The following is a 22630-nucleotide window of genomic DNA, read 5'->3' on the forward strand; positions in this document are numbered from 1 at the left end:
AGGCAGGTGTTCGTCATTGTCTCTGATTGGGAACCATATTTAGGTAGCCTGGGTTTCACTGTGTGTTTGTGGGTGATTGTTCCTGTCACTGTGTTTGTTTGTCACAGGATAGGACTGTTTTGCGTTTGCACATTTCTTGGTTTTGTTAGTTTGTTCATGTGTATTGAGTTATTAAAACATGAATAACCACCACGCTGCGCTTTGGTCCGCTTCTCTTCCTCCTACAGACGAACGCCCTTACAGAATCACCCACCTACCAAGGACCAAGCGGCGTGGTAAACAGAGGCAGCAGCAACAGCAGCAGCAGGAGAAGCGACTGGTGCAGCAGGAGCAACAGCAGCAGCAGCAAAGGCAGCAGCAGCAGGAGCAGCAGCAGCTACAGTGGGAGAGGCTGCACCACCTGGAGAAATGGACATGGGAGGAAGAACTGGACGGGAAAGGACCCTGGGCAGAGCCAGGAGAATATTGCCGCCCCAAGGCCGAGCTGGAGGCAGCAAAAGCAGAGAGGCGGCATTATGAGGAACTAGCACGGCAGAGCGGATGGAAGCCCGAGAGTCACCCCCAAAAATTTCTTGGGGGGGGGCACAGGGGGAGTGTGGCAGAGTCAGGAGTCAGACCTGAGCCAACTCCCCCCGTTTATCGTGAGGAGCCAAGGAGGAGCTCAGAACCAGAGCTGGTGTTGGAGGTGAGCGAAGCAGAGACTGTGAAGGAGTTAATGGGGAGATTGGAGGAGAGTGATATGAGGGACTTGCTGGTTTGGTGCATGAGGCACGACATTCGCCCGACGGAGCGTGTCAGGGATTTAATGGCACCGGGGTCAGCTCTCCATACTCATCCTGAGGTGCGTGCGAGGGGTCTGGTGAAGACTGTGCCAGCCTCACGCACCAGGCCTCCTGTGCATCTCCCTAGCCTTGCACGTCCTGTGCCATCTCAGCACTACAGTGCTCATAGCAGTGCTAACTGTGGCGGGCGTGGTGCTGGTCAGGCACCGTGTTATGCAGTTGTGCGCACGGTGTCCCCAGTACGCGTGCTTAGCCCGGTGCGCTACATCCCAGCTCCCCACATCTGCCGGGCTAGGGTGAGGATCCAGCCAGGGCGGTTGGTGCCAGCCCTGCTCTCAAGATCTCCAGTACGCCTTCACGGTCCGGTCTATCCGTCACCACCTCCACGCACCAGCCCTCCGGTGGCAGCCCCCCGTACCAGGCTGTCTCTCCGGCCCATCCGTCCAGAGCCTTCCTCCTCTCCAGCGCTGCCGGAGTCTCCCGCCTCTCCGGCGCTACCAGAGCCTTCCTCCTCTCCAGCTCTGCCGGAGTCTCCCGCCTGTCCGGCGCCTCTGCCGGAGTCTCCCGCCTGTCCGGCGCCTCTGCCGGAGCCTCCCGCCTGTCCGGCGCCTCTGCCGGAGCCTCCCGCCTGTCCGGCGCCTCTGCCGGAGCCTCCCGCCTGTCCGGCGCCTCTGCCGGAGCCTCCCGCCTGTCCGGCGCCTCTGCCGGAGCCTCCCGCCTGTCCGGCGCCGCTGCCGGAGCCTCCCGCCTGTCCGGCGCCGCTGCCGGAGCCTCCCGCCTGTCCGGCGCCGCTGCCGGAGCCTCCCGCCTGTCCGGCGCCGCTGCCGGAGTCTCCCGCCTGTCCGGCGCCGCTGCCGGAGTCTCCCGCCTGTCCGGCGCCGCTGCCGGAGTCTCCCGCCTGTCCGGCGCCGCTGCCGGAGCCTCCCGCCTGTCCGGCGCCGCTGCCGGAGCCTCCCGCCTGTCCGGCGCCTCTGCCGGAGCCTCCCGCCTGTCCGGCGCCTCTGCCGGAGCCTCCCGCCTGTCCGGCGCCTCTGCCGGAGCCTCCCGCCTGTCCGGCGCCTCTGCCGGAGCCTCCCGCCTGTCCGGCGCCTCTGCCGGAGCCTCCCGCCTGTCCGGCGCCTCTGCCGGAGCCTCCCGCCTGTCCGGCGCCTCTGCCGGAGCCTCCCGCCTGTCCGGCGCCTCTGCCGGAGCCTCCCGCCTGTCCGGCGCCTCTGCCGGGGCCTCCCGCCTGTCCGGCGCCGCTGCCGGAGTCTCCCGCCTCTCCGGCGCTACCAGGGCCTTCCGTTTCTCCAGCGTTGCCGGAGCTTCCCGTCTGCCCAGCGCCAGCTGAGCTTCCCGTCTGCCCAGCGCCAGCTGAGCTTCCCGTCTGCCCAGCGCCAGCTGAGCTTCCCGTCTGCCCAGCGCCAGCTGAGCTTCCCGTCTGCCCAGCGCCAGCTGAGCTTCCCGTCTGCCCAGCGCCAGCTGAGCTTCCCGTCTGCCCAGCACCAGCTGAGCCTCCCGTCTGCCCAGCGCCGCCAGAGCCGCCCGTCTGCCAGGGGCCGCCAGTGCCGCCCGTCAGCCAGGGGCCGCCAGTGCCGCCCGTCAGCCAGGGGCCGCCAGTGCCGCCAGTCAGCCAGGGGCCGCCAGTGCCGCCAGTCAGCCAGGGGCCGCCAGTGCCGCCAGTCAGCCAGGGGCCGCCAGTGCCGCCAGTCAGCCAGGGGCCGCCAGTGCCGCCAGTCAGCCAGGGGCCGCCAGTGCCGCCAGTCAGCCAGGGGCCGCCAGTAAGCCAGGGGCCGCCAGTGCCGCCAGTAAGCCAGGGGCCGCCAGTGCCGTCAGTCAGCCAGGGGCCGCCCGAGCAGCTGCCCCTCTGTCCAGAGCAGCTGTCGCCCCTCTGTCCCAAGCTGCTGCCGCCCCTCTGTCCCGAGCAGCTGCCCCTCTGTCCCGAGCAGCTGTCCCTCTGTCCCGAGCAGCTATCGCCCCTCTGTCCCGAGCTGCTATCGCCCCTCTGTCCCGAGCTGCTATCGCCCCTCTGTCCCGAGCTGCTATCGCCCCTCTGTCCCGAGCTGCTATCGCCCCTTTGTCCCGAGCAGTTGTCCCTCTGTCCCGAGCAGCTGCTTCACCTCTGTCCCGAGCTGCCCCTCTGTCCCGAGCAGCCCCTCTGTCCAGTGGGGTCATTGAGAGGGGTGGTCATGGTGAGTAAGCCAGGGAGGCGGACAATAAGGCGGACTAAGACAATGGTGAAGTGGGGTCCGCGTCCCGCGCCAGAGCCGCCACCGCGGACAGACGCCCACCCAGACCCTCCCCTATAGGTCAAGGTTTTGCGGCCGGAGTCCGCACCTTTGGGGGGGGGTACTGTCACGTTCTGACCTCTATTTCCTTTGTTTTTGTATTTATTTAGTATGGTCAGGGCGTGAGTTGGGTGGGCAGTCTATGTTTGTTTTTCTATGTTTTGGTCTAGTTCTATGTTCGGCCTGATATGGTTCTCAATCAGAGGCAGGTGTTCGTCATTGTCTCTGATTGGGAACCATATTTAGGTAGCCTGGGTTTCACTGTGTGTTTGTGGGTGATTGTTCCTGTCACTGTGTTTGTTTGTCACAGGATAGGACTGTTTTGCGTTTGCACATTTCTTGGTTTTGTTAGTTTGTTCATGTGTATTGAGTTATTAAAACATGAATAACCACCACGCTGCGCTTTGGTCCGCTTCTCTTCCTCCTACAGACGAACGCCCTTACAGCGATATTGGAAATTCTATGATAGAATTATAGTCAACCTAAAATATTGTCATATAATTATAAATACATTTTATACAGGTTTTATACCAATTGTCTGTATAATTAGTCTATAAAAATATATGTAAACAGACTGTAAAAGTAGACAATCTGACCTTTAAATGCTGTGATAAGATTCTAGTGTTCTAATTCAATGGTTACAACAGTGTTTTAGGTAAATGGTATACTTTATGCCGTCTGAGAAAATGTATTCAACGAACCCTGGACACACTGAAAGAGACACTGTCAGAACGTCCGTCTGCTGATCGACTGCAGATAAAACACTGAATAAACTGAGACACTGTCAGAACGTCAGAGACCATGAACCCACATTCTACTGTCTGAGACACCCCCCCCCCAACTACTGGTGAACCCACATTCTACTGTCTGAGAACTTCCCCCCCACCCACTACTGGTGAACCCACATTCTACTGTCTGAGAACTTCCCCCCCCCCCCAACTACTGGTGAACCCACATTCTACTGTCTGAGAACTTCCCCCCCACCAACTACTGGTGAATCCACATTCTACTGTCTGAGACCCCCCCCCCCCCCCCCACTACTGGTGAACCCACATTCTACTGTCTGAGACCCCCCCCCCCCCCCACACTACTGGTGAACCCACATTCTACTGTCTGAGACACCCCCCCCCCACTACTGGTGAATCCACATTCTACTGTCTGAGACCCCCCCCCCCCCCCACACTACTGGTGAACCCACATTCTACTGTCTGAGACCCCCCCCCCCCCCACACTACTGGTGAACCCACATTCTACTGTCTGAGACCCCCCCCCCCCCCCCCACTACTGGTGAATCCACATTCTACTGTCTGAGACCCCCCCCCCCCCCCCCCCCCACTACTGGTGAATCCACATTCTACTGTCTGAGACCCCCCCCCCCCCCCCCCACTACTGGTGAACCCACATTCTACTGTCTGAGAACTTCCCCCCCCACCCACTACTGGTGAACCCACATTCTACTGTCTGAGAACTTCCCCCCCACCCACTACTGGTGAACCCACATTCTACTGTCTGAGACCCCCCCCCCACCACCACCACCACTATTGGTGAACCCACATTCTACTGTCTGAGACCCCCCCCCACTACTGGTGAACTCACATTCTACTGTCTGAGACCCCTCCCCCCCCCACTACTGGTGAACCCACATTCTACTGTCTGAGACCTTCCCCCCGACCACTACTGGTGAACCCACATTCTACTGTCTGAGACCCCCCCCCCCCCCCCCACACACTACTGGTGAACCCACATTCTACTGTCTGAGACCCCCCCCCCCCCCCCCCCCCCCCACTACTGGTGAACTCACATTCTGTCTGAGACCCCCCCCCCCCCACCCCACTACCGGTGAACCCACATTATACTGTCTGAGACCCCCCCCCCCCCCCCCCCCCCACTACTGGTGAACCCACATTCTACTGTCTGAGACCCCCCCCCCCCCCCCACTACTGGTGAACCCACATTCTACTGTCTGAGACCCCCCTCCCCCCACTACTGGTGGACCCACATTCTACTGTCTGAGACCCCCCCCCCCCCCCCACTACTGGTGAACCCACATTCTACTGTCTGAGAAATGTAGGCTCTTAAAAACCCTTGAGACCCCACCATCCTTCCCTCCCACCATCCACCCCTCCCTCCGTCCCTCGGATTGGATCTTAGCATGACTAATCCTGACCACATTAACCACCCGACGCCGCCCTCAACCCCCTGGCGCCGCCCACTACCCCCTGGCGCCGCCCTCAACCCCCTGGCGCCGCCCTCAACCCCCTGGCGCCGCCCTCAACCCCCTGGCGCCGCCCTCAACCACCTGACGCCGCCCTCAACCACCTGGCGCCGCCCTCAACCCCCTGGCGCCGCCCTCAACCCCCTGGCGCCGCCCTCAACCACCTGACGCCGCCCTCAACCACCTGGCGCCGCCCTCAACCCCCTGGCGCCGCCCTCAACCCCCTGGCGCCGCCCTCAACCCCCTGGCGCCGCCCTCAACCCCCTGGCGCCGCCCTCAACCACCTGACGCCGCCCTCAACCACCTGGCGCCGCCCTCAACCCCCTGGCGCCGCCCTCAACCCCCTGGCGCCGCCCTCAACCACCTGGCGCCGCCCTCAACCCCCTGGCGCCGCCCTCAACCACCTGGCGCCGCCCTCAACCCCCTGGCGCCGCCCTCAACCCCCTGGCGCCGCCCTCAACCCCCTGGCGCCGCCCTCAACCCCCTGGCGCCGCCCTCAACCCCCTGGCGCCGCCCTCAACCACCTGGCGCCGCCCTCAACCACCTGGCGCCGCCCTCAACCACCTAGCGCCGCCCTCAACCACCTGACGCCGCCCTCAACCACCTGACGCCGCCCTCAACCCCCTGGCGCCGCCCTCAACCCCCTGGCGCCGCCCTCAACCCCCTGGCGCCGCCCTCAACCCCCTGGCGCCGCCCTCAACCCCCTGGCGCCGCCCTCAACCACCTGGCGCCGCCCTCAACCACCTGGCGCCGCCCTCAACCACCTAGCGCCGCCCTCAACCACCTGACGCCGCCCTCAACCACCTGACGCCGCCCTCAACCCCCTGGCGCCGCCCTCAACCCCCTGGCGCCGCCCTCAACCCCCTGGCGCCGCCCTCAACCCCCTGGCGCCGCCCTCAAACCCCTGGCGCCGCCCTCAACCCCCTGGCGCCGCCCTCAACCACCTGGCGCCGCCCTCAACCACCTGGCGCCGCCCTCAACCACCTAGCGCCGCCCTCAACCACCTGACGCCGCCCTCAACCACCTGACGCCGCCCTCAACCCCCTGGCGCCGCCCTCAACCTCCTGGCGCCGCCCTCAACCCCCTGGCGCCGCCCTCAACCCCCTGGCGCCGCCCTCAACCCCCTGACGCTGCCTGACAACATATTTGAACTGTTCAAGCCCTCTCAAGATAGATGGGGCAAACTTCAAAACAGAGAAACAGGGTGTACTGGACTGTGATATAACAGTATAACATGCATGATAAGAGCCAAGAGAAACTCATTAGAAGACAGCTGAGATGTGAATAGTTTGGTTCAAGGTTAATAGCATTGGATCAAGGTTAAAAATGCTAAGACATTGTGGTTGGACCACCATTACTGGAAGGTCTGATGTGTGATTGAAGAGGAGTCATCATCGTTTTAGAGGGTTTCGTTCGCCAAGTCCCATGTCACGTCTCTATATTCAAATGAGTCTATAAGTCAAATGATTCTGTGCTTTGTGTTTGTTTTGAAGAGGCTGAATAACATTTGAAGAAAGGAGCACGATTAGTTTATTTCATTTCTACTCAATCTGCCGAGGAGAAGGAAAGTAGTTCACCTACTGGTCCAAAGATCAAACACACAGAATGGTTAACTCCCGTTAGTAATGATTGTCACAAATAGAAAACCCTGGCTAGAACTCCAGAGCTTCCGGAACTAGAATCAGGGGAGCTAACGGAATTCATATGGTTCCATCCCTAAGCAACAGCACATTGTAGTTCCATTGAGTCTCCGTCCACTGAGCACTGTGGTATTCTAGAATGCGCCATTCTATTCAGGCTACAACAGTGGAGCACGGCTAGCCCTGAGGCCTAGTCTTCTGAATGGATAGTCAGAGAGAAAAAAATGAATGAGTGTGTGTGTGTGTGTCTGTGTACCCCTCAGAGCAGCAGAACATGTCCTGTGTGCCCCCAGGTGAAGTAGAGGCAGTGTGACATCGCCGTGACATCGCTCTGCTACATCCCAGCTGGGGGGAAATGAGAGGAAAGGCCTCATCTGGTATCTCTTAACCATGTCCATTCAGCTTAGAGGAAGGAGCTACAGTAATATTACATCCTATTCCCTATACAGGGCACTACTTTACAGTAGAGCCCAGGGTCCTGGTCAGTAGTGCCCTACATAGTGGATAGGGTGCTATTTGTGACGGTCCTTAAGTCTGCTCCCGGGGACTGACTGACTACTGATCTATGCTGGGATTTGGAAGTCTAGTTACAGTGAAGCCTGGAGGGGATGGAGGAGGGGGGTTTTGGTCCCTCAGTCCCAAGTGCTGGTCCAGTCAGAGAGCAGGAGTAATGCTGGCCCAGTCAGAGAGCAGGAGTAGTGCTGGTCCAGTCAGAGAGCAGGAGTAGTGCTGGTCCAGTCAGAGAGCAGGAGTAGTGCTGGCCCAGTCAGAGAGCAGGAGTAGTGCTGGCCCAGTCAGAGAGCAGGAGTAGTGCTGGCCCAGTCAGAGAGCAGGAGTAGTGCTGGCCCTGTCTGATAGGAGGAGTAGTGCTGGCCATGTCTGATAGGAGGAGTAGTGCTGGCCCTGTCTGATAGGAGGAGTAGTGCTGGCCCTGTCTGATAGGACGAGTAGCGCTGGCCCTGTCTGATAGGACGAGTAGAGCTGGCCCTGTCTGATAGGACGAGTAGCGCTGGCCCTGTCTGATAGGACGAGTAGCGCTGGCCCTGTCTGATAGGACGAGTAGCGCTGGCCCTGTCTGATAGGACGAGTAGCGCTGGCCCTGTCTGATAGGACGAGTAGCGCTGGCCCTGTCTGATAGGACGAGTAGCGCTGGCCCTGTCTGATAGGACGAGTAGCGCTGGCCCTGCCTGATAGGACGAGTAGCGCTGGCCCTGTCTGATAGGACGAGTAGCGCTGGCCCTGTCTGATAGGACGAGTAGCGCTGGCCCTGTCTGATAGGACGAGTAGCGCTGGCCCTGTCTGATAGGACGAGTAGCGCTGGCCCTGTCTGATAGGAGGAGTAGCGCTGGCCCTGTCTGATAGGACGAGTAGCGCTGGCCCTGTCTGATAGGACGAGTAGCGCTGGCCCCGTCTGATAGGACGAGTAGCGCTGGCCCCGTCTGATAGGACGAGTAGCGCTGGCCCCGTCTGATAGGACGAGTAGCGCTGGCCCTGTCTGATAGGACGAGTAGCGCTGGCCCTGTCTGATAGGACGAGTAGCGCTGGCCCTGTCTGATAGGACGAGTAGCGCTGGCCCTGTCTGATAGGACGAGTAGCGCTGGCCCTGCCTGATAGGACGAGTAACGCTGGCCTTGCCTGATAGGAGGAGTAATGATGGCCCTGTCTGATAGGAGGAGTAATGCTGGTTCTGTCTGATAGGAGGAGTAATGCTGGCCCCGTCTGATAGGAGGAGTAATGCTGGCCCCGTCTGATAGGAGGAGTAATGCTGGCCCCGTCTGATAGGAGGAGTAATGCTGGCCCCGTCTGATAGGAGGAGTAATGCTGGCCCCGTCTGATAGGAGGAGTAATGCTGGCCCCGTCTGATAGGAGGAGTAATGCTGGCCCCGTCTGATAGGAGGAGTAATGCTGGCCCCGTCTGATAGGAGGAGTAATGCTGGCCCCGTCTGATAGGAGGAGTAGTGCTGGCCCCGTCTGATAGGAAGAGTAATGCTGGCCCCGTCTGATAGGAGGAGTAATGCTGGCCCTGTCTGATAGGAGGAGTAATGCTGGCCCTGTCTGATAGGAGGAGTAATGCTGGCCCTGTCTGATAGGAGGAGTAATGCTGGCCCTGTCTGATAGGAGGAGTAATGCTGGCCCTGTCTGATAGGAGGAGTAATGGCAGAGGAGAGGATTGGAAGAGTGTTACAGATGTGGTGTGAGTCCCAAATCAGACCCTATGTAATGCATTCATTTTTACAAGACCCCTATCAGAAATAGTGTACTACATAGGGAATAGAGCGCCATTTGGGACAGAGCCGTGATGTACCCCTTCAGGGGTAGTTCAGCTGTCAGGTGTACAACATTGGACTCTAGAAACAGAAGCATACCCTCCACCCCTCCCCTAAACTGTTGACAACCCTAGGGTGGCTCTAACCACCCCTCCCCTAAACTGTTGACAGCACTAGGGTGGCTCTAACCACCCCTCCCCTAAACTGTTGACAACCCTAGGGTGGTTAACCACCCCTCCCCTAAACTGTTGACAACCCTAGGGTGGCTCTAACCACCCCTCCCCTAAACTGTTGACAACCCTAGGGTTGCTCTAACCACCCCTCCCCTAAACTGTTGACAACCCCAGGGTGGCTCTAACCACCCCTCTCCTAAACTGTTGACAGCCCTAAGGGTGGCTAACCACCCCTCCCCTAAACTGTTGACAACCCCAGGGTGGCTCTAACCACCCCTCTCCTAAACTGTTGACAGCCCTAGGGTGGCTAACCACAGCTCCCCTAAACTGTTGACAACCCTAGGGTGGTTAACCACCCCTCCCCTAAACTGTTGACAACCCCAGGGTGGCTCTAACCACCCCTCTCCTAAACTGTTGACAGCCCTAGGGTGGCTAACCACCCCTCCCCTAAACTGTTGACAACCCTAGGGTGGCTCTAACCACCCCTCCCCTAAACTGTTGACAGCCCTAGGGTGGCTAACCACCCCTCCCCTAAACTGTTGACAACCCTAGGGTGGCTCTAACCACCCCTCCCCTAAACTGTTGACAACCCTAGGGTGGCTCTAACCACCCCTCCCCTAAACTGTTGACAGCCCTAGGGTGGCTCTAACCACCCCTCCCCTAAACTGTTGACAACCCCAGGGTGGCTCTAACCACCCCTCCCCTAAACTGTTGACAGCCCTAGGGTGGCTCTAACCACCCCTCCCCTAAACTGTTGACAGCCCTAGGGTGGCTCTAACCACCCCTCCCCTAAACTGTTGACAACCCTAGGGTGGCTAACCACCCCTCCCCTAAACTGTTGACAACCCTAGGGTGGCTCTAACCACCCCTCCCCTAAACTGTTGACAACCCTAATGTGGCTCTAACCACCCCTCCCCTAAACTGTTGACAACCCTAGGGTGGCTCTAACCACCCCTCCCCTAAACTGTTGACAACCCTAGGGTGGCTAACCACCCCTCCCCTAAACTGTTGACAGCCCTAGGGTGGCTAACCACCCCTCCCCTAAACGGTTGACAACCCTAGGGTGGCTAACCACCCCTCCCCTAAACTGTTGACAACCCTAGGGTGGCTCTAACCACCCCTCCCCTAAACTGTTGACAACCCTAGTGTGGCTCTAACCACCCCTCCCCTAAACTGTTGACAACCCTAGGGTGGCTCTAACCACCCCTCCCCTAAACTGTTGACAACCCTAGGGTGGCTCTAACCACCCCTCCCCTAAACTGTTGACAACCCTAGGGTGGCTCTAACCACCCCTCCCCTAAACTGTTGACAACCCTAGGGTGGCTCTAACCACCCCTCCCCTAAACTGTTGACAACCCTAGGGTGGCTCTAACCACCCCTCCCCTAAACTGTTGACAACCCTAGGGTGACTCTAACCACCCCTCCCCTAAACTGTTGACAACCCTAGGGTGGCTAACCACCCCTCCCCTAAACTGTTGACAACCCTAGGGTGGCTCTAACCACACCTACCCTAAACTGTTGACAACCCTAGGGTGGCTAACCACCCCTCCCCTAAACTGTTGACAACCCTAGGGTGGCTAACCACCCCTCCCCTAAACTGTTGACAACCCTAGGGTGGCTCTAACCACCCCTCCCCTAAACTGTTGACAACCCTAGGGTGGCTCTAACCACCCCTCCCCTAAACTGTTGACAGCCCTAGGGTGGCTCTAACCACCCCTCCCCTAAACTGTTGACAACCCCAGGGTGGCTCTAACCACCCCTCTCCTAAACTGTTGACAGCCCTAGGGTGGCTCTAACCACCCCTCCCCTAAACTGTTGACAGCCCTAGGGTGGCTCTAACCACCCCTCCCCTAAACTGTTGACAACCCTAGGGTGGCTAACCACCCCTCCCCTAAACTGTTGACAACCCTAGGGTGGCTCTAACCACCCCTCCCCTAAACTGTTGACAACCCTAATGTGGCTCTAACCACCCCTCCCCTAAACTGTTGACAACCCTAGGGTGGCTCTAGCCACCCCTCCCCTAAACTGTTGACAACCCTAGGGTGGCTCTAACCACCCCTCCCCTAAACTGTTGACAGCCCTAGGGTGGCTCTAACCACCCCTCCCCTAAACTGTTGACAACCCCAGGGTGGCTCTAACCACCCCTCTCCTAAACTGTTGACAGCCCTAGGGTGGCTCTAACCACCCCTCCCCTAAACTGTTGACAGCCCTAGGGTGGCTCTAACCACCCCTCCCCTAAACTGTTGACAACCCTAGGGTGGCTAACCACCCCTCCCCTAAACTGTTGACAACCCTAGGGTGGCTCTAACCACCCCTCCCCTAAACTGTTGACAACCCTAATGTGGCTCTAACCACCCCTCCCCTAAACTGTTGACAACCCTAGGGTGGCTCTAACCACCCCTCCCCTAAACTGTTGACAAACCTAGGGTGGCTAACCACCCCTCCCCTAAACTGTTGACAGCCCTAGGGTGGCTAACCACCCCTCCCCTAAACGGTTGACAACCCTAGGGTGGCTAACCACCCCTCCCCTAAACTGTTGACAACCCTAGGGTGGCTCTAACCACCCCTCCCCTAAACTGTTGACAACCCTAGTGTGGCTCTAACCACCCCTCCCCTAAACTGTTGACAACCCTAGGGTGGCTCTAACCACCCCTCCCCTAAACTGTTGACAACCCTAGGGTGGCTCTAACCACCCCTCCCCTAAACTGTTGACAACCCTAGGGTGGCTCTAACCACCCCTCCCCTAAACTGTTGACAACCCTAGGGTGGCTCTAACCACCCCTCCCCTAAACTGTTGACAACCCTAGGGTGGCTCTAACCACCCCTCCCCTAAACTGTTGACAACCCTAGGGTGACTCTAACCACCCCTCCCCTAAACTGTTGACAACCCTAGGGTGGCTAACCACCCCTCCCCTAAACTGTTGACAACCCTAGGGTGGCTCTAACCACACCTACCCTAAACTGTTGACAACCCTAGGGTGGCTAACCACCCCTCCCCTAAACTGTTGACAACCCTAGGGTGGCTAACCACCCCTCCCCTAAACTGTTGACAACCCTAGGGTGGCTCTAACCACCCCTCCCCTAAACTGTTGACAACCCTAGGGTGGCTCTAACCACCCCTCCCCTAAACTGTTGACAGCCCTAGGGTGGCTCTAACCACCCCTCCCCTAAACTGTTGACAACCCCAGGGTGGCTCTAACCACCCCTCTCCTAAACTGTTGACAGCCCTAGGGTGGCTCTAACCACCCCTCCCCTAAACTGTTGACAGCCCTAGGGTGGCTCTAACCACCCCTCCCCTAAACTGTTGACAACCCTAGGGTGGCTAACCACCCCTCCCCTAAACTGTTGACAACCCTAGGGTGGCTCTAACCACACCTACCCTAAACTGTTGACAACCCTAGGGTGGCTAACCACCCCTCCCCTAAACTGTTGACAACCCTAGGGTGGCTAACCACCCCTCCCCTAAACTGTTGACAGCCCTAGGGTGGCTCTAACCACCCCTCCCCTAAACTGTTGACAACCCTAATGTGGCTCTAACCACCCCTCCCCTAAACTGTTGACAACCCTAGGGTGGCTCTAACCACCCCTCCCCTAAACTGTTGACAACCCTAGGGTGGCTAACCACCCCTCCCCTAAACTGTTGACAGCCCTAGGGTGGCTAACCACCCCTCCCCTAAACGGTTGACAACCCTAGGGTGGCTAACCACCCCTCCCCTAAACTGTTGACAACCCTAGGGTGGCTCTAACCACCCCTCCCCTAAACTGTTGACAACCCTAGGGTGGCTCTAACCACCCCTCCCCTAAACTGTTGACAACCCTAGTGTGGCTCTAACCACCCCTCCCCTAAACTGTTGACAACCCTAGGGTGGCTCTAACCACCCCTCCCCTAAACTGTTGACAACCCTAGGGTGGCTCTAACCACCCCTCCCCTAAACTGTTGACAACCCTAGGGTGGCTCTAACCACCCCTCCCCTAAACTGTTGACAACCCTAGGGTGGCTCTAACCACCCCTCCCCTAAACTGTTGACAACCCTAGGGTGGCTAACCACCCCTCCCCTAAACTGTTGACAACCCTAGGGTGGCTCTAACCACCCCTCCCCTAAACTGTTGACAACCCTAGGGTGGCTCTAACCACCCCTCCCCTAAACTGTTGACAGCCCTAGGGTGGCTCTAACCACCCCTCCCCTAAACTGTTGACAACCCTAGGGTGGCTAACCACCCCTCCCCTAAACTGTTGACAACCCTAGGGTGGCTCTAACCACACCTACCCTAAACTGTTGACAACCCTAGGGTGGCTAACCACCCCTCCCCTAAACTGTTGACAACCCTAATGTGGCTCTAACCACCCCTCCCCTAAACTGTTGACAACCCTAGGGTGGCTCTAACCACCCCTCCCCTAAACTGTTGACAACCCTAGGGTGGCTAACCACCCCTCCCCTAAACTGTTGACAGCCCTAGGGTGGCTAACCACCCCTCCCCTAAACGGTTGACAACCCTAGGGTGGCTAACCACCCCTCCCCTAAACTGTTGACAACCCTAGGGTGGCTCTAACCACCCCTCCCCTAAACTGTTGACAACCCTAGGGTGGCTCTAACCACCCCTCCCCTAAACTGTTGACAACCCTAGTGTGGCTCTAACCACCCCTCCCCTAAACTGTTGACAACCCTAGGGTGGCTCTAACCACCCCTCATCTAAAATGTTGACAACCCTAGGGTGGCTCTAACCACCCCTCCCCTAAACTGTTGACAACCCTAGGGTGGCTCTAACCACCCCTCCCCTAAACTGTTGACAACCCTAGGGTGGCTCTAACCACCCCTCCCCTAAACTGTTGACAACCCTAGGGTGGCTAACCACCCCTCCCCTAAACTGTTGACAACCCTAGGGTGGCTCTAACCACCCCTCCCCTAAACTGTTGACAACCCTAGGGTGGCTCTAACCACCCCTCCCCTAAACTGTTGACAGCCCTAGGGTGGCTCTAACCACCCCTCCCCTAAACTGTTGACAACCCTAGGGTGGCTAACCACCCCTCCCCTAAACTGTTGACAACCCTAGGGTGGCTCTAACCACACCTACCCTAAACTGTTGACAACCCTAGGGTGGCTAACCACCCCTCCCCTAAACTGTTGACAACCCTAGGGTGGCTCTAACCACCCCTCCCCTAAACTGTTGACAGCCCCAGGGTGGCTCTAACCACCCCTCCCCTAAACTGTTGACAGCCCCAGGGTGGCTCTAACCACCCCTCCCCTAAACTGTTGACAACCCTAGGGTGGCTCTAACCACCCCTCCCCTAAACTGTTGACAGCCCCAGGGTGGCTCTAACCACACAGCAACGCTCCTCTCCTCATAAAACCATCAGAAATCAAACCAAGCAGCGCCGACTCGCCTCATAAAGTTGCAAAGTTGAGAGTAAAAATAGAAACTACTACTGAGAGAGAGAATATTCACATCAGTCTTTATACCTCGCTAACACCACTACTACTACTGAGAGAGGAGAATATTCACATCAGTCTTTATACCTCGCTAACACCACTACTACTACTGAGAGAGGAGAATATTCACATCAGTCTTTATACCTCGCTAACACCACTACTACTACTGAGAGAGGAGAATATTCACATCAGTCTTTATACCTCGCTAACACCACTACTACTACTGAGAGAGAGAATATTCACATCAGTCTTTATACCTCGCTAACACCACTACTACTGAGAGAGAGAGAGAATATTCACATCAGTCTTTATACCTCGCTAACACCACTACTACTACTGAGAGAGAGAGAGAATATTCACATCAGTCTTTATACCTCGCTAACACCACTACTACTACTGAGAGAGAATATTCACATCAGTCTTTATACCTCGCTAACACCACTACTACTGAGAGAGGAGAATATTCACATCAGTCTTTATACCTCGCTAACACCACTACTACTACTGAGAGAGAGAGAATATTCACATCAGTCTTTATACCTCGCTAACACCACTACTACTGAGAGAGGAGAATATTCACATCAGTCTTTATACCTCGCTAACACCACTACTACTACTGAGAGAGAGAATATTCACATCAGTCTTTATACCTCGCTAACACCACTACTACTACTGAGAGAGAATATTCACATCAGACTTTATACCTCGCTAACACCACTACTACTACTGAGAGAGAGAGAATATTCACATCAGTCTTTATACCTCGCTAACACCACTACTACTGAGAGAGAATATTCACATCAGTCTTTATACCTCGCTAACACCACTACTACTACTGAGAGAGAGAATATTCACATCAGTCTTTATACCTCGCTAACACCACTACTACTGAGAGAGAATATTCACATCAGTCTTTATACCTCGCTAACACCACTACTACTGAGAGAGAGAATATTCACATCAGTCTTTATACCTCGCTAACACCACTACTACTACTGAGAGAGAGAATATTCACATCAGTCTTTATACCTCGCTAACACCACTACTACTGAGAGAGAATATTCACATCAGTCTTTATACCTCGCTAACACCACTACTACTACTGAGAGAGAGAGAATATTCACATCAGTCTTTATACCTCGCTAACACCACTACTACTACTGAGAGAGGAGAATATTCACATCAGTCTTTATACCTCGCTAACACCACTACTACTACTGAGAGAGAGAATATTCACATCAGTCTTTATACCTCGCTAACACCACTACTACTGAGAGAGAGAATATTCACATCAGTGTTTATACCTCGCTAACACCACTACTACTGAGAGAGAGAATATTCACATCAGTCTTTATACCTCGCTAACACCACTACTACTACTGAGAGAGAGAATATTCACATCCGTCTTTATACCTCGCTAACACCACTACTACTGAGAGAGAGAATATTCACATCAGTCTTTATACCTCGCTAACACCACTACTACTACTGAGAGAGAGAATATTCACATCCGTCTTTATACCTCGCTAACACCACTACTACTGAGAGAGAGAATATTCACATCAGTCTTTATACCTCGCTAACACCACTACTACTACTGAGAGAGAGAATATTCACATCCGTCTTTATACCTTGCTAACACCACTACTACTACTGAGAGAGAGAATATTCACATCAGTCTTTATACCTCGCTAACACCACTACTACTACTGAGAGAGAGAATATTCACATCAGTCTTTATACCTCACTAATACCACTACTACTGAGAGAGAGAATATTCACATCAGTCTTTATACCTCGCTAACACCACTACTACTGAGAGAGAGAATATTCACATAAGTCTTTATACCTCGCTAACAGCTCGTTCTAACAGCCGTGTTTTTCCCTCAGCCAGACGTGAAGCGACATCATTTAAGGCAGAAGTAAAATGGTCAAATGGAGATGGAAAAAGAAGCCGTCGGTCACTGTGTACTAGATGTGTCTACTGGCTTCATGCGTCCCAAATAGCACACTATTCCCTATTTAGTGCACTTCTTTTGATAGGGATCTGGTAAAAAAAATAATAATAATAGTGCACTATAAAAGAGAAATAGGGTGCCATTTGTTTTTGGTTTAAGTTTAGTTCTAGGCACTCTCCTCTTCTCTCTATAAACCAAGTCATTCTGCTCCCTCATATCCTCACATGGTCTCTCCCATCACCGCTATGAGGATGACACTCAGCTACTCTTCTCCTTCTGACACCCAGGTGGCGACAGGTATCTCTGCGTGCCAGACAGACATCTCAGCTTGGACGTCGGCCCGCTACCTCAAGCTCAACAACACGGAGCTACTCTTCCTCCCGGGGGAAGGCCTGTTCGGTCCAAGACCTCTCCATCCCGGTTGACAACTCCACGGCGTCCCCCTTCCAGAGCATAAACAACCTTAGCGTGACCCTGGACGACACCCAGTCAACCTCTGCAAACCTCAAAGCAGCGACTCGCTCCTTCAGGTTCAGTACGACCCTTCTTCCACCACTAGCTGTCTTGGGGCCTCTCAGTCTACTACCACCACTAGCTGTCTTGGGGCCTCTCAGTCTACTACTACTACCACTAGCTGTCTTGGGGCCTCTCAGTCTACTACCACCACTAGCTGTCTTGGGGCCTCTCAGTCTACTACCACCACTAGCTGTCTTGGGGCCTCTCAGTCTACCACCACCACTAGCTGTCTTGGGGCCTCTCAGTCTACTACCACCACTAGCTGTCTTGGGGCCTCTCAGTCTACTACTACCACCACCACTAGCTGTCTTGGGGCCTCTCAGTCTACTACTACCACCACCACTAGCTGTCTTGGGGCCTCTCAGTCTACTACCACCACTAGCTGTCTTGGGGCCTCTCAGTCTACTACCACCACTAGCTGTCTTGGGGCCTCTCAGTCTACCACCACCACTAGCTGTCTTGGGGCCTCAGTCTACTACTAACACCACCACCAGCTGTCTTGGGGCCTCTCAGTCTACTACTACCACCACCACTAGCTGTCTTGGGGCCTCTCAGTCTACTACCACCACTAGCTGTCTTGGGGCCTCTCAGTCTACTACCACCACTAGCTGTCTTGGGGCCTCTCAGTCTACCACCACCACTAGCTGTCTTGGGGCCTCAGTCTACTACTAACACCACCACCAGCTGTCTTGGGGCCTCTCAGTCTACTACTACCACCACCACTAGCTGTCTTGGGGCCTCTCAGTCTACTACCACCACTAGCTGTCTTGGGGCCTCTCAGTCTACTACTACCACCACCACTAGCTGTCTTGGGGCCTCTCAGTCTACTACTACCACCACCACTAGCTGTCTTGGGGCCTCTCAGTCTACTACCACCACTAGCTGTCTTGGGGCCTCTCAGTCTACTACCACCACTAGCTGTCTTGGGGCCTCTCAGTCTACCACCACCACTAGCTGTCTTGGGGCCTCAGTCTACTACTAACACCACCACCAGCTGTCTTGGGGCCTCTCAGTCTACTACTACCACCACCACTAGCTGTCTTGGGGCCTCTCAGTCTACTACTACCACCACCACTAGCTGTCTTGGGGCCTCTCAGTCTACTACCACCACTAGCTGTCTTGGGGCCTCTCAGTCTACTACCACCACTAGCTGTCTTGGGGCCTCTCAGTCTACCACCACCACTAGCTGTCTTGGGGCCTCTCAGTCTACTACTACCACTAGCTGTCTTGGGGCCTCTCAGTCTACTACTACTACCACTAGCTGTCTTTGGCCTCTCAGTCTACTACTACTACCACTAGCTGTCTTGGGGCCTCTCAGTCTACTACCACTAGCTGTCTTGGGGCCTCTCAGTCTACTACTACTACCACTAGCTGTCTTGGGCCTCTCAGTCTACTACTACTACCACTAGCTGTCTTGGGGCCTCTCAGTCTACTACTACCACCACCACCACCTGTCTTGGGGCCTCTCAGTCTACTACCACCACCACCACTAGCTGTCTTGGGGCCTCAGTCTACTACTAACACCACCACCAGCTGTCTTGGGGCCTCTCAGTCTACTACTACCACCACCACTAGCTGTCTTGGGGCCTCTCAGTCTACTACTACCACCACCACTAGCTGTCTTGGGGCCTCTCAGTCTACTACTACCACTAGCTGTCTTGGGGCCTCTCAGTCTACTACCACTAGCTGTCTTGGGGCCTCTCAGTCTACTACTACTACCACTAGCTGTCTTGGGCCTCTCAGTCTACTACTACTACCACTAGCTGTCTTGGGGCCTCTCAGTCTACTACTACCACCACCACCACCTGTCTTGGGGCCTCTCAGTCTACTACCACCACCACCACTAGCTGTCTTGGGGCCTCAGTCTACTACTAACACCACCACCAGCTGTCTTGGGGCCTCTCAGTCTACTACTACCACCACCACTAGCTGTCTTGGGGCCTCTCAGTCTACTACTACCACCACCACTAGCTGTCTTGGGGCCTCTCAGTCTACTACTACCACCACTAGCTGTCTTGGGGCCTCTCAGTCTACCACCACCACTAGCTGTCTTGGGGCCTCTCAGTCTACTACTACCACCACTAGCTGTCTTGGGGCCTCTCAGTCTACTACTACCACTAGCTGTCTTGGGGCCTCTCAGTCTACTACCACTAGCTGTCTTGGGGCCTCGCAGTCTACCACCACTAGCTGTCTTGGGGCCTCTCAGTCTACCACCACCACTAGCTGTCTTGGGGCCTCTCAGTCTACCACCACCACTAGCTGTCTTGGGGCCTCTCAGTCTACTACTACCACCACCACTAGCTGTCTTGGGGCCTCTCAGTCTACTACTACTACCACCACTAGCTGTCTTGGGGCCTCTCAGTCTACCACCACCACTAGCTGTCTTGGGGCCTCTCAGTCTACTACTACCACCACCACTAGCTGTCTTGGGGCCTCTCAGTCTACTACTACTACCACCACTAGCTGTCTTGGGGCCTCTCAGTCTACTACTACCACTAGCTGTCTTGGGGCCTCTCAGTCTACTACCACTAGCTGTCTTGGGGCCTCGCAGTCTACCACCACTAGCTGTCTTGGGGCCTCTCAGTCTACCACCACCACTAGCTGTCTTGGGGCCTCTCAGTCTACTACTACCACCACCACTAGCTGTCTTGGGGCCTCTCAGTCTACTACTACCACCACCACTAGCTGTCTTGGGGCCTCTCAGTCTACTACTACTACCACCACTAGCTGTCTTGGGGCCTCTCAGTCTACTACTACCACCACTAGCTGTCTTGGGGCCTCTCAGTCTACTACTACCACCACCACTAGCTGTCTTGGGGCCTCTCAGTCTACTACTACCACCACTAGCTGTCTTGGGGCCTCTCAGTCTACTACCACCACTAGCTGTCTTGGGGCCTCTCAGTCTACTACTACCACTAGCTGTCTTGGGACCTCTCAGTCTACTACCACCACTAGCTGTCTTGGGGCCTCTCAGTCTACTACTACTACCACTAGCTGTCTTGGGGCCTCGCAGTCTACTACTACCACCACCACCACCTGTCTTGGGGCCTCTCAGTCTACTACCACCACCACCACTAGCTGTCTTGGGGCCTCAGTCTACTACTAACACCACCACCAGCTGTCTTTGGGGCCTCTCAGTCTACTACTACCACCACCACTAGCTGTCTTGGGGCCTCTCAGTCTACTACTACCACCACCACTAGCTGTCTTGGGGCCTCTCAGTCTACTACCACCACCACTAGCTGTCTTGGGGCCTCTCAGTCTACTACTACCACCACTAGCTGTCTTGGGGCCTCTCAGTCTACTACTACCACTAGCTGTCTTGGGGCCTCTCAGTCTACTACCACTAGCTGTCTTGGGGCCTCGCAGTCTACCACCACTAGCTGTCTTGGGGCCTCTCAGTCTACCACCACCACTAGCTGTCTTGGGGCCTCTCAGTCTACCACCACCACTAGCTGTCTTGGGGCCTCTCAGTCTACTACTACCACCACCACTAGCTGTCTTGGGGCCTCTCAGTCTACTACTACTACCACCACTAGCTGTCTTGGGGCCTCTCAGTCTACTACTACTACCACCACTAGCTGTCTTGGGGCCTCTCAGTCTACTACTACCACCACTAGCTGTCTTGGGGCCTCTCAGTCTACTACTACCACTAGCTGTCTTGGGGCCTCTCAGTCTACTACCACTAGCTGTCTTGGGGCCTCGCAGTCTACCACCACTAGCTGTCTTGGGCCTCTCAGTCTACCACCACCACTAGCTGTCTTGGGGCCTCTCAGTCTACTACTACCACCACCACTAGCTGTCTTGGGGCCTCTCAGTCTACTACTACTACCACCACTAGCTGTCTTGGGGCCTCTCAGTCTACTACTACTACCACTAGCTGTCTTGGGGCCTCTCAGTCTACTACCACCACTAGCTGTCTTGGGGCCTCTCAGTCTACTACCACCACTAGCTGTCTTGGGGCCTCTCAGTCTACTACCACCACTAGCTGTCTTGGGACCTCTCAGTCTACTACTACCACTAGCTGTCTTGGGGCCTCTCAGTCTACTACTACTACCACTAGCTGTCTTGGGGCCTCTCAGTCTACTACTACTACCACTAGCTGTCTTGGGGCCTCTCAGTCTACTACCACCACTAGCTGTCTTGGGGCCTCTCAGTCTACTACTACTACCACTAGCTGTCTTGGGGCCTCTCAGTCTACTACCACTAGCTGTCTTGGGGCCTCTCAGTCTACTACCACCACTAGCTGTCTTAGGGCCTCTCAGTCTGAGTCATAGTACCGTTAGCCGTCTTAGGGCCTTTAAGTCTTCTAGCAGCAGACTCCTCAGAGTAACGTCTATTTACAGTAAGTCTTATTTCCACTTATTACACACCCTCCATTTTCTCACAAGTCCATTCCATCTCACTAAAGTAGGGGTCAACCATTTCTATCTGCAGGCGTCGTGGTGTGGGTGCAGGCTTTTGCCCCAACCAAGCAGTAACACACCTGACCTGATTTAACTAATCAGTCTTAAAGGGATACGTCGGCATTTTAGCAACGAGGCCCGTTTGTCTACTTCCCCAGAGTCAGATGAACTCGTCGATGTCCAGTTTTAAAGACGTTCGATGTAGTTTCGCAAGCAAACGCTAACTAAAGCTAGCTAGCAACTGCACTAGCTAGCAACTGCACTAGCACTAGTTATCAACTGCACTAGCGCTAGCTAGCAACTGCACTAGCGCTAGCTAGCAACTGCACTAGCGCTAGCTAGCGCCAGCTAGCAACTGCACTAGCGCCAGCTAGCAACTGCACTAGCGCTAGCTAGCAACTGCGCTAGCTAGCAACTGCACTCGTTAGCAACTTGCTTCAAACTGCATGCTGAGACAAATTTTATCCACAAGTTCATCTGACTCTGGGGAAAGTAGATCAAAAGGGCCTCAATGCCAAAATCCCGAAATATCCCTTTAATTAAAAGACTAGGATAAGCCAATAATCTGAACGAGGTGTGTTACTGCTGGGCTGGATCACAGACGTACACCCATATTGTCTCTTTGCAGGTTGAGATCGGCCATCACTGTTCTGAAGGAAGCTTCTGACTGGGCGTTCAACAGGTGGAACTGCAGGATGGTGCAACAGAGTTAAAAACTGTTCATTCCCTTCCAACTGACACATTTCAAGATGGCGTCTTTCAAGCTGACAAACAGGAAACCTGTACATACCTTGTCCTCTAGACTACCGGGAACATCATTCATATTTTTCATAATTCATAAACTATTTTATTAAAATGTCAAAAATCTGGTGTTTCTATTTCAAGCAGTTGTGTTATATTTCAGTCTTCTGTGATGTATATAAAGTGTAATATTGGGAAGTAAACTCAAAATGCAATACATTTCAACTCTATATCTG

At 55.3% G+C, this 22630-nt stretch overlaps 1 protein-coding gene across 3 annotated transcripts in view; it reads right to left on the reverse strand.

The window, feature by feature from the left end:
• cpm (carboxypeptidase M) overlaps positions 1 to 22630 on the reverse strand; it is a 98509-nt gene that overhangs the window by 51126 nt on the left and 24753 nt on the right. The gene's annotated exons all lie outside the window — the stretch shown is intronic.

This window comes from Oncorhynchus mykiss, chromosome 15, assembly GCF_057628025.1.
Source record: "Oncorhynchus mykiss isolate SJ-2025 chromosome 15, ASM5762802v1, whole genome shotgun sequence".
Lineage (NCBI taxonomy): Eukaryota > Metazoa > Chordata > Actinopteri > Salmoniformes > Salmonidae > Oncorhynchus > Oncorhynchus mykiss.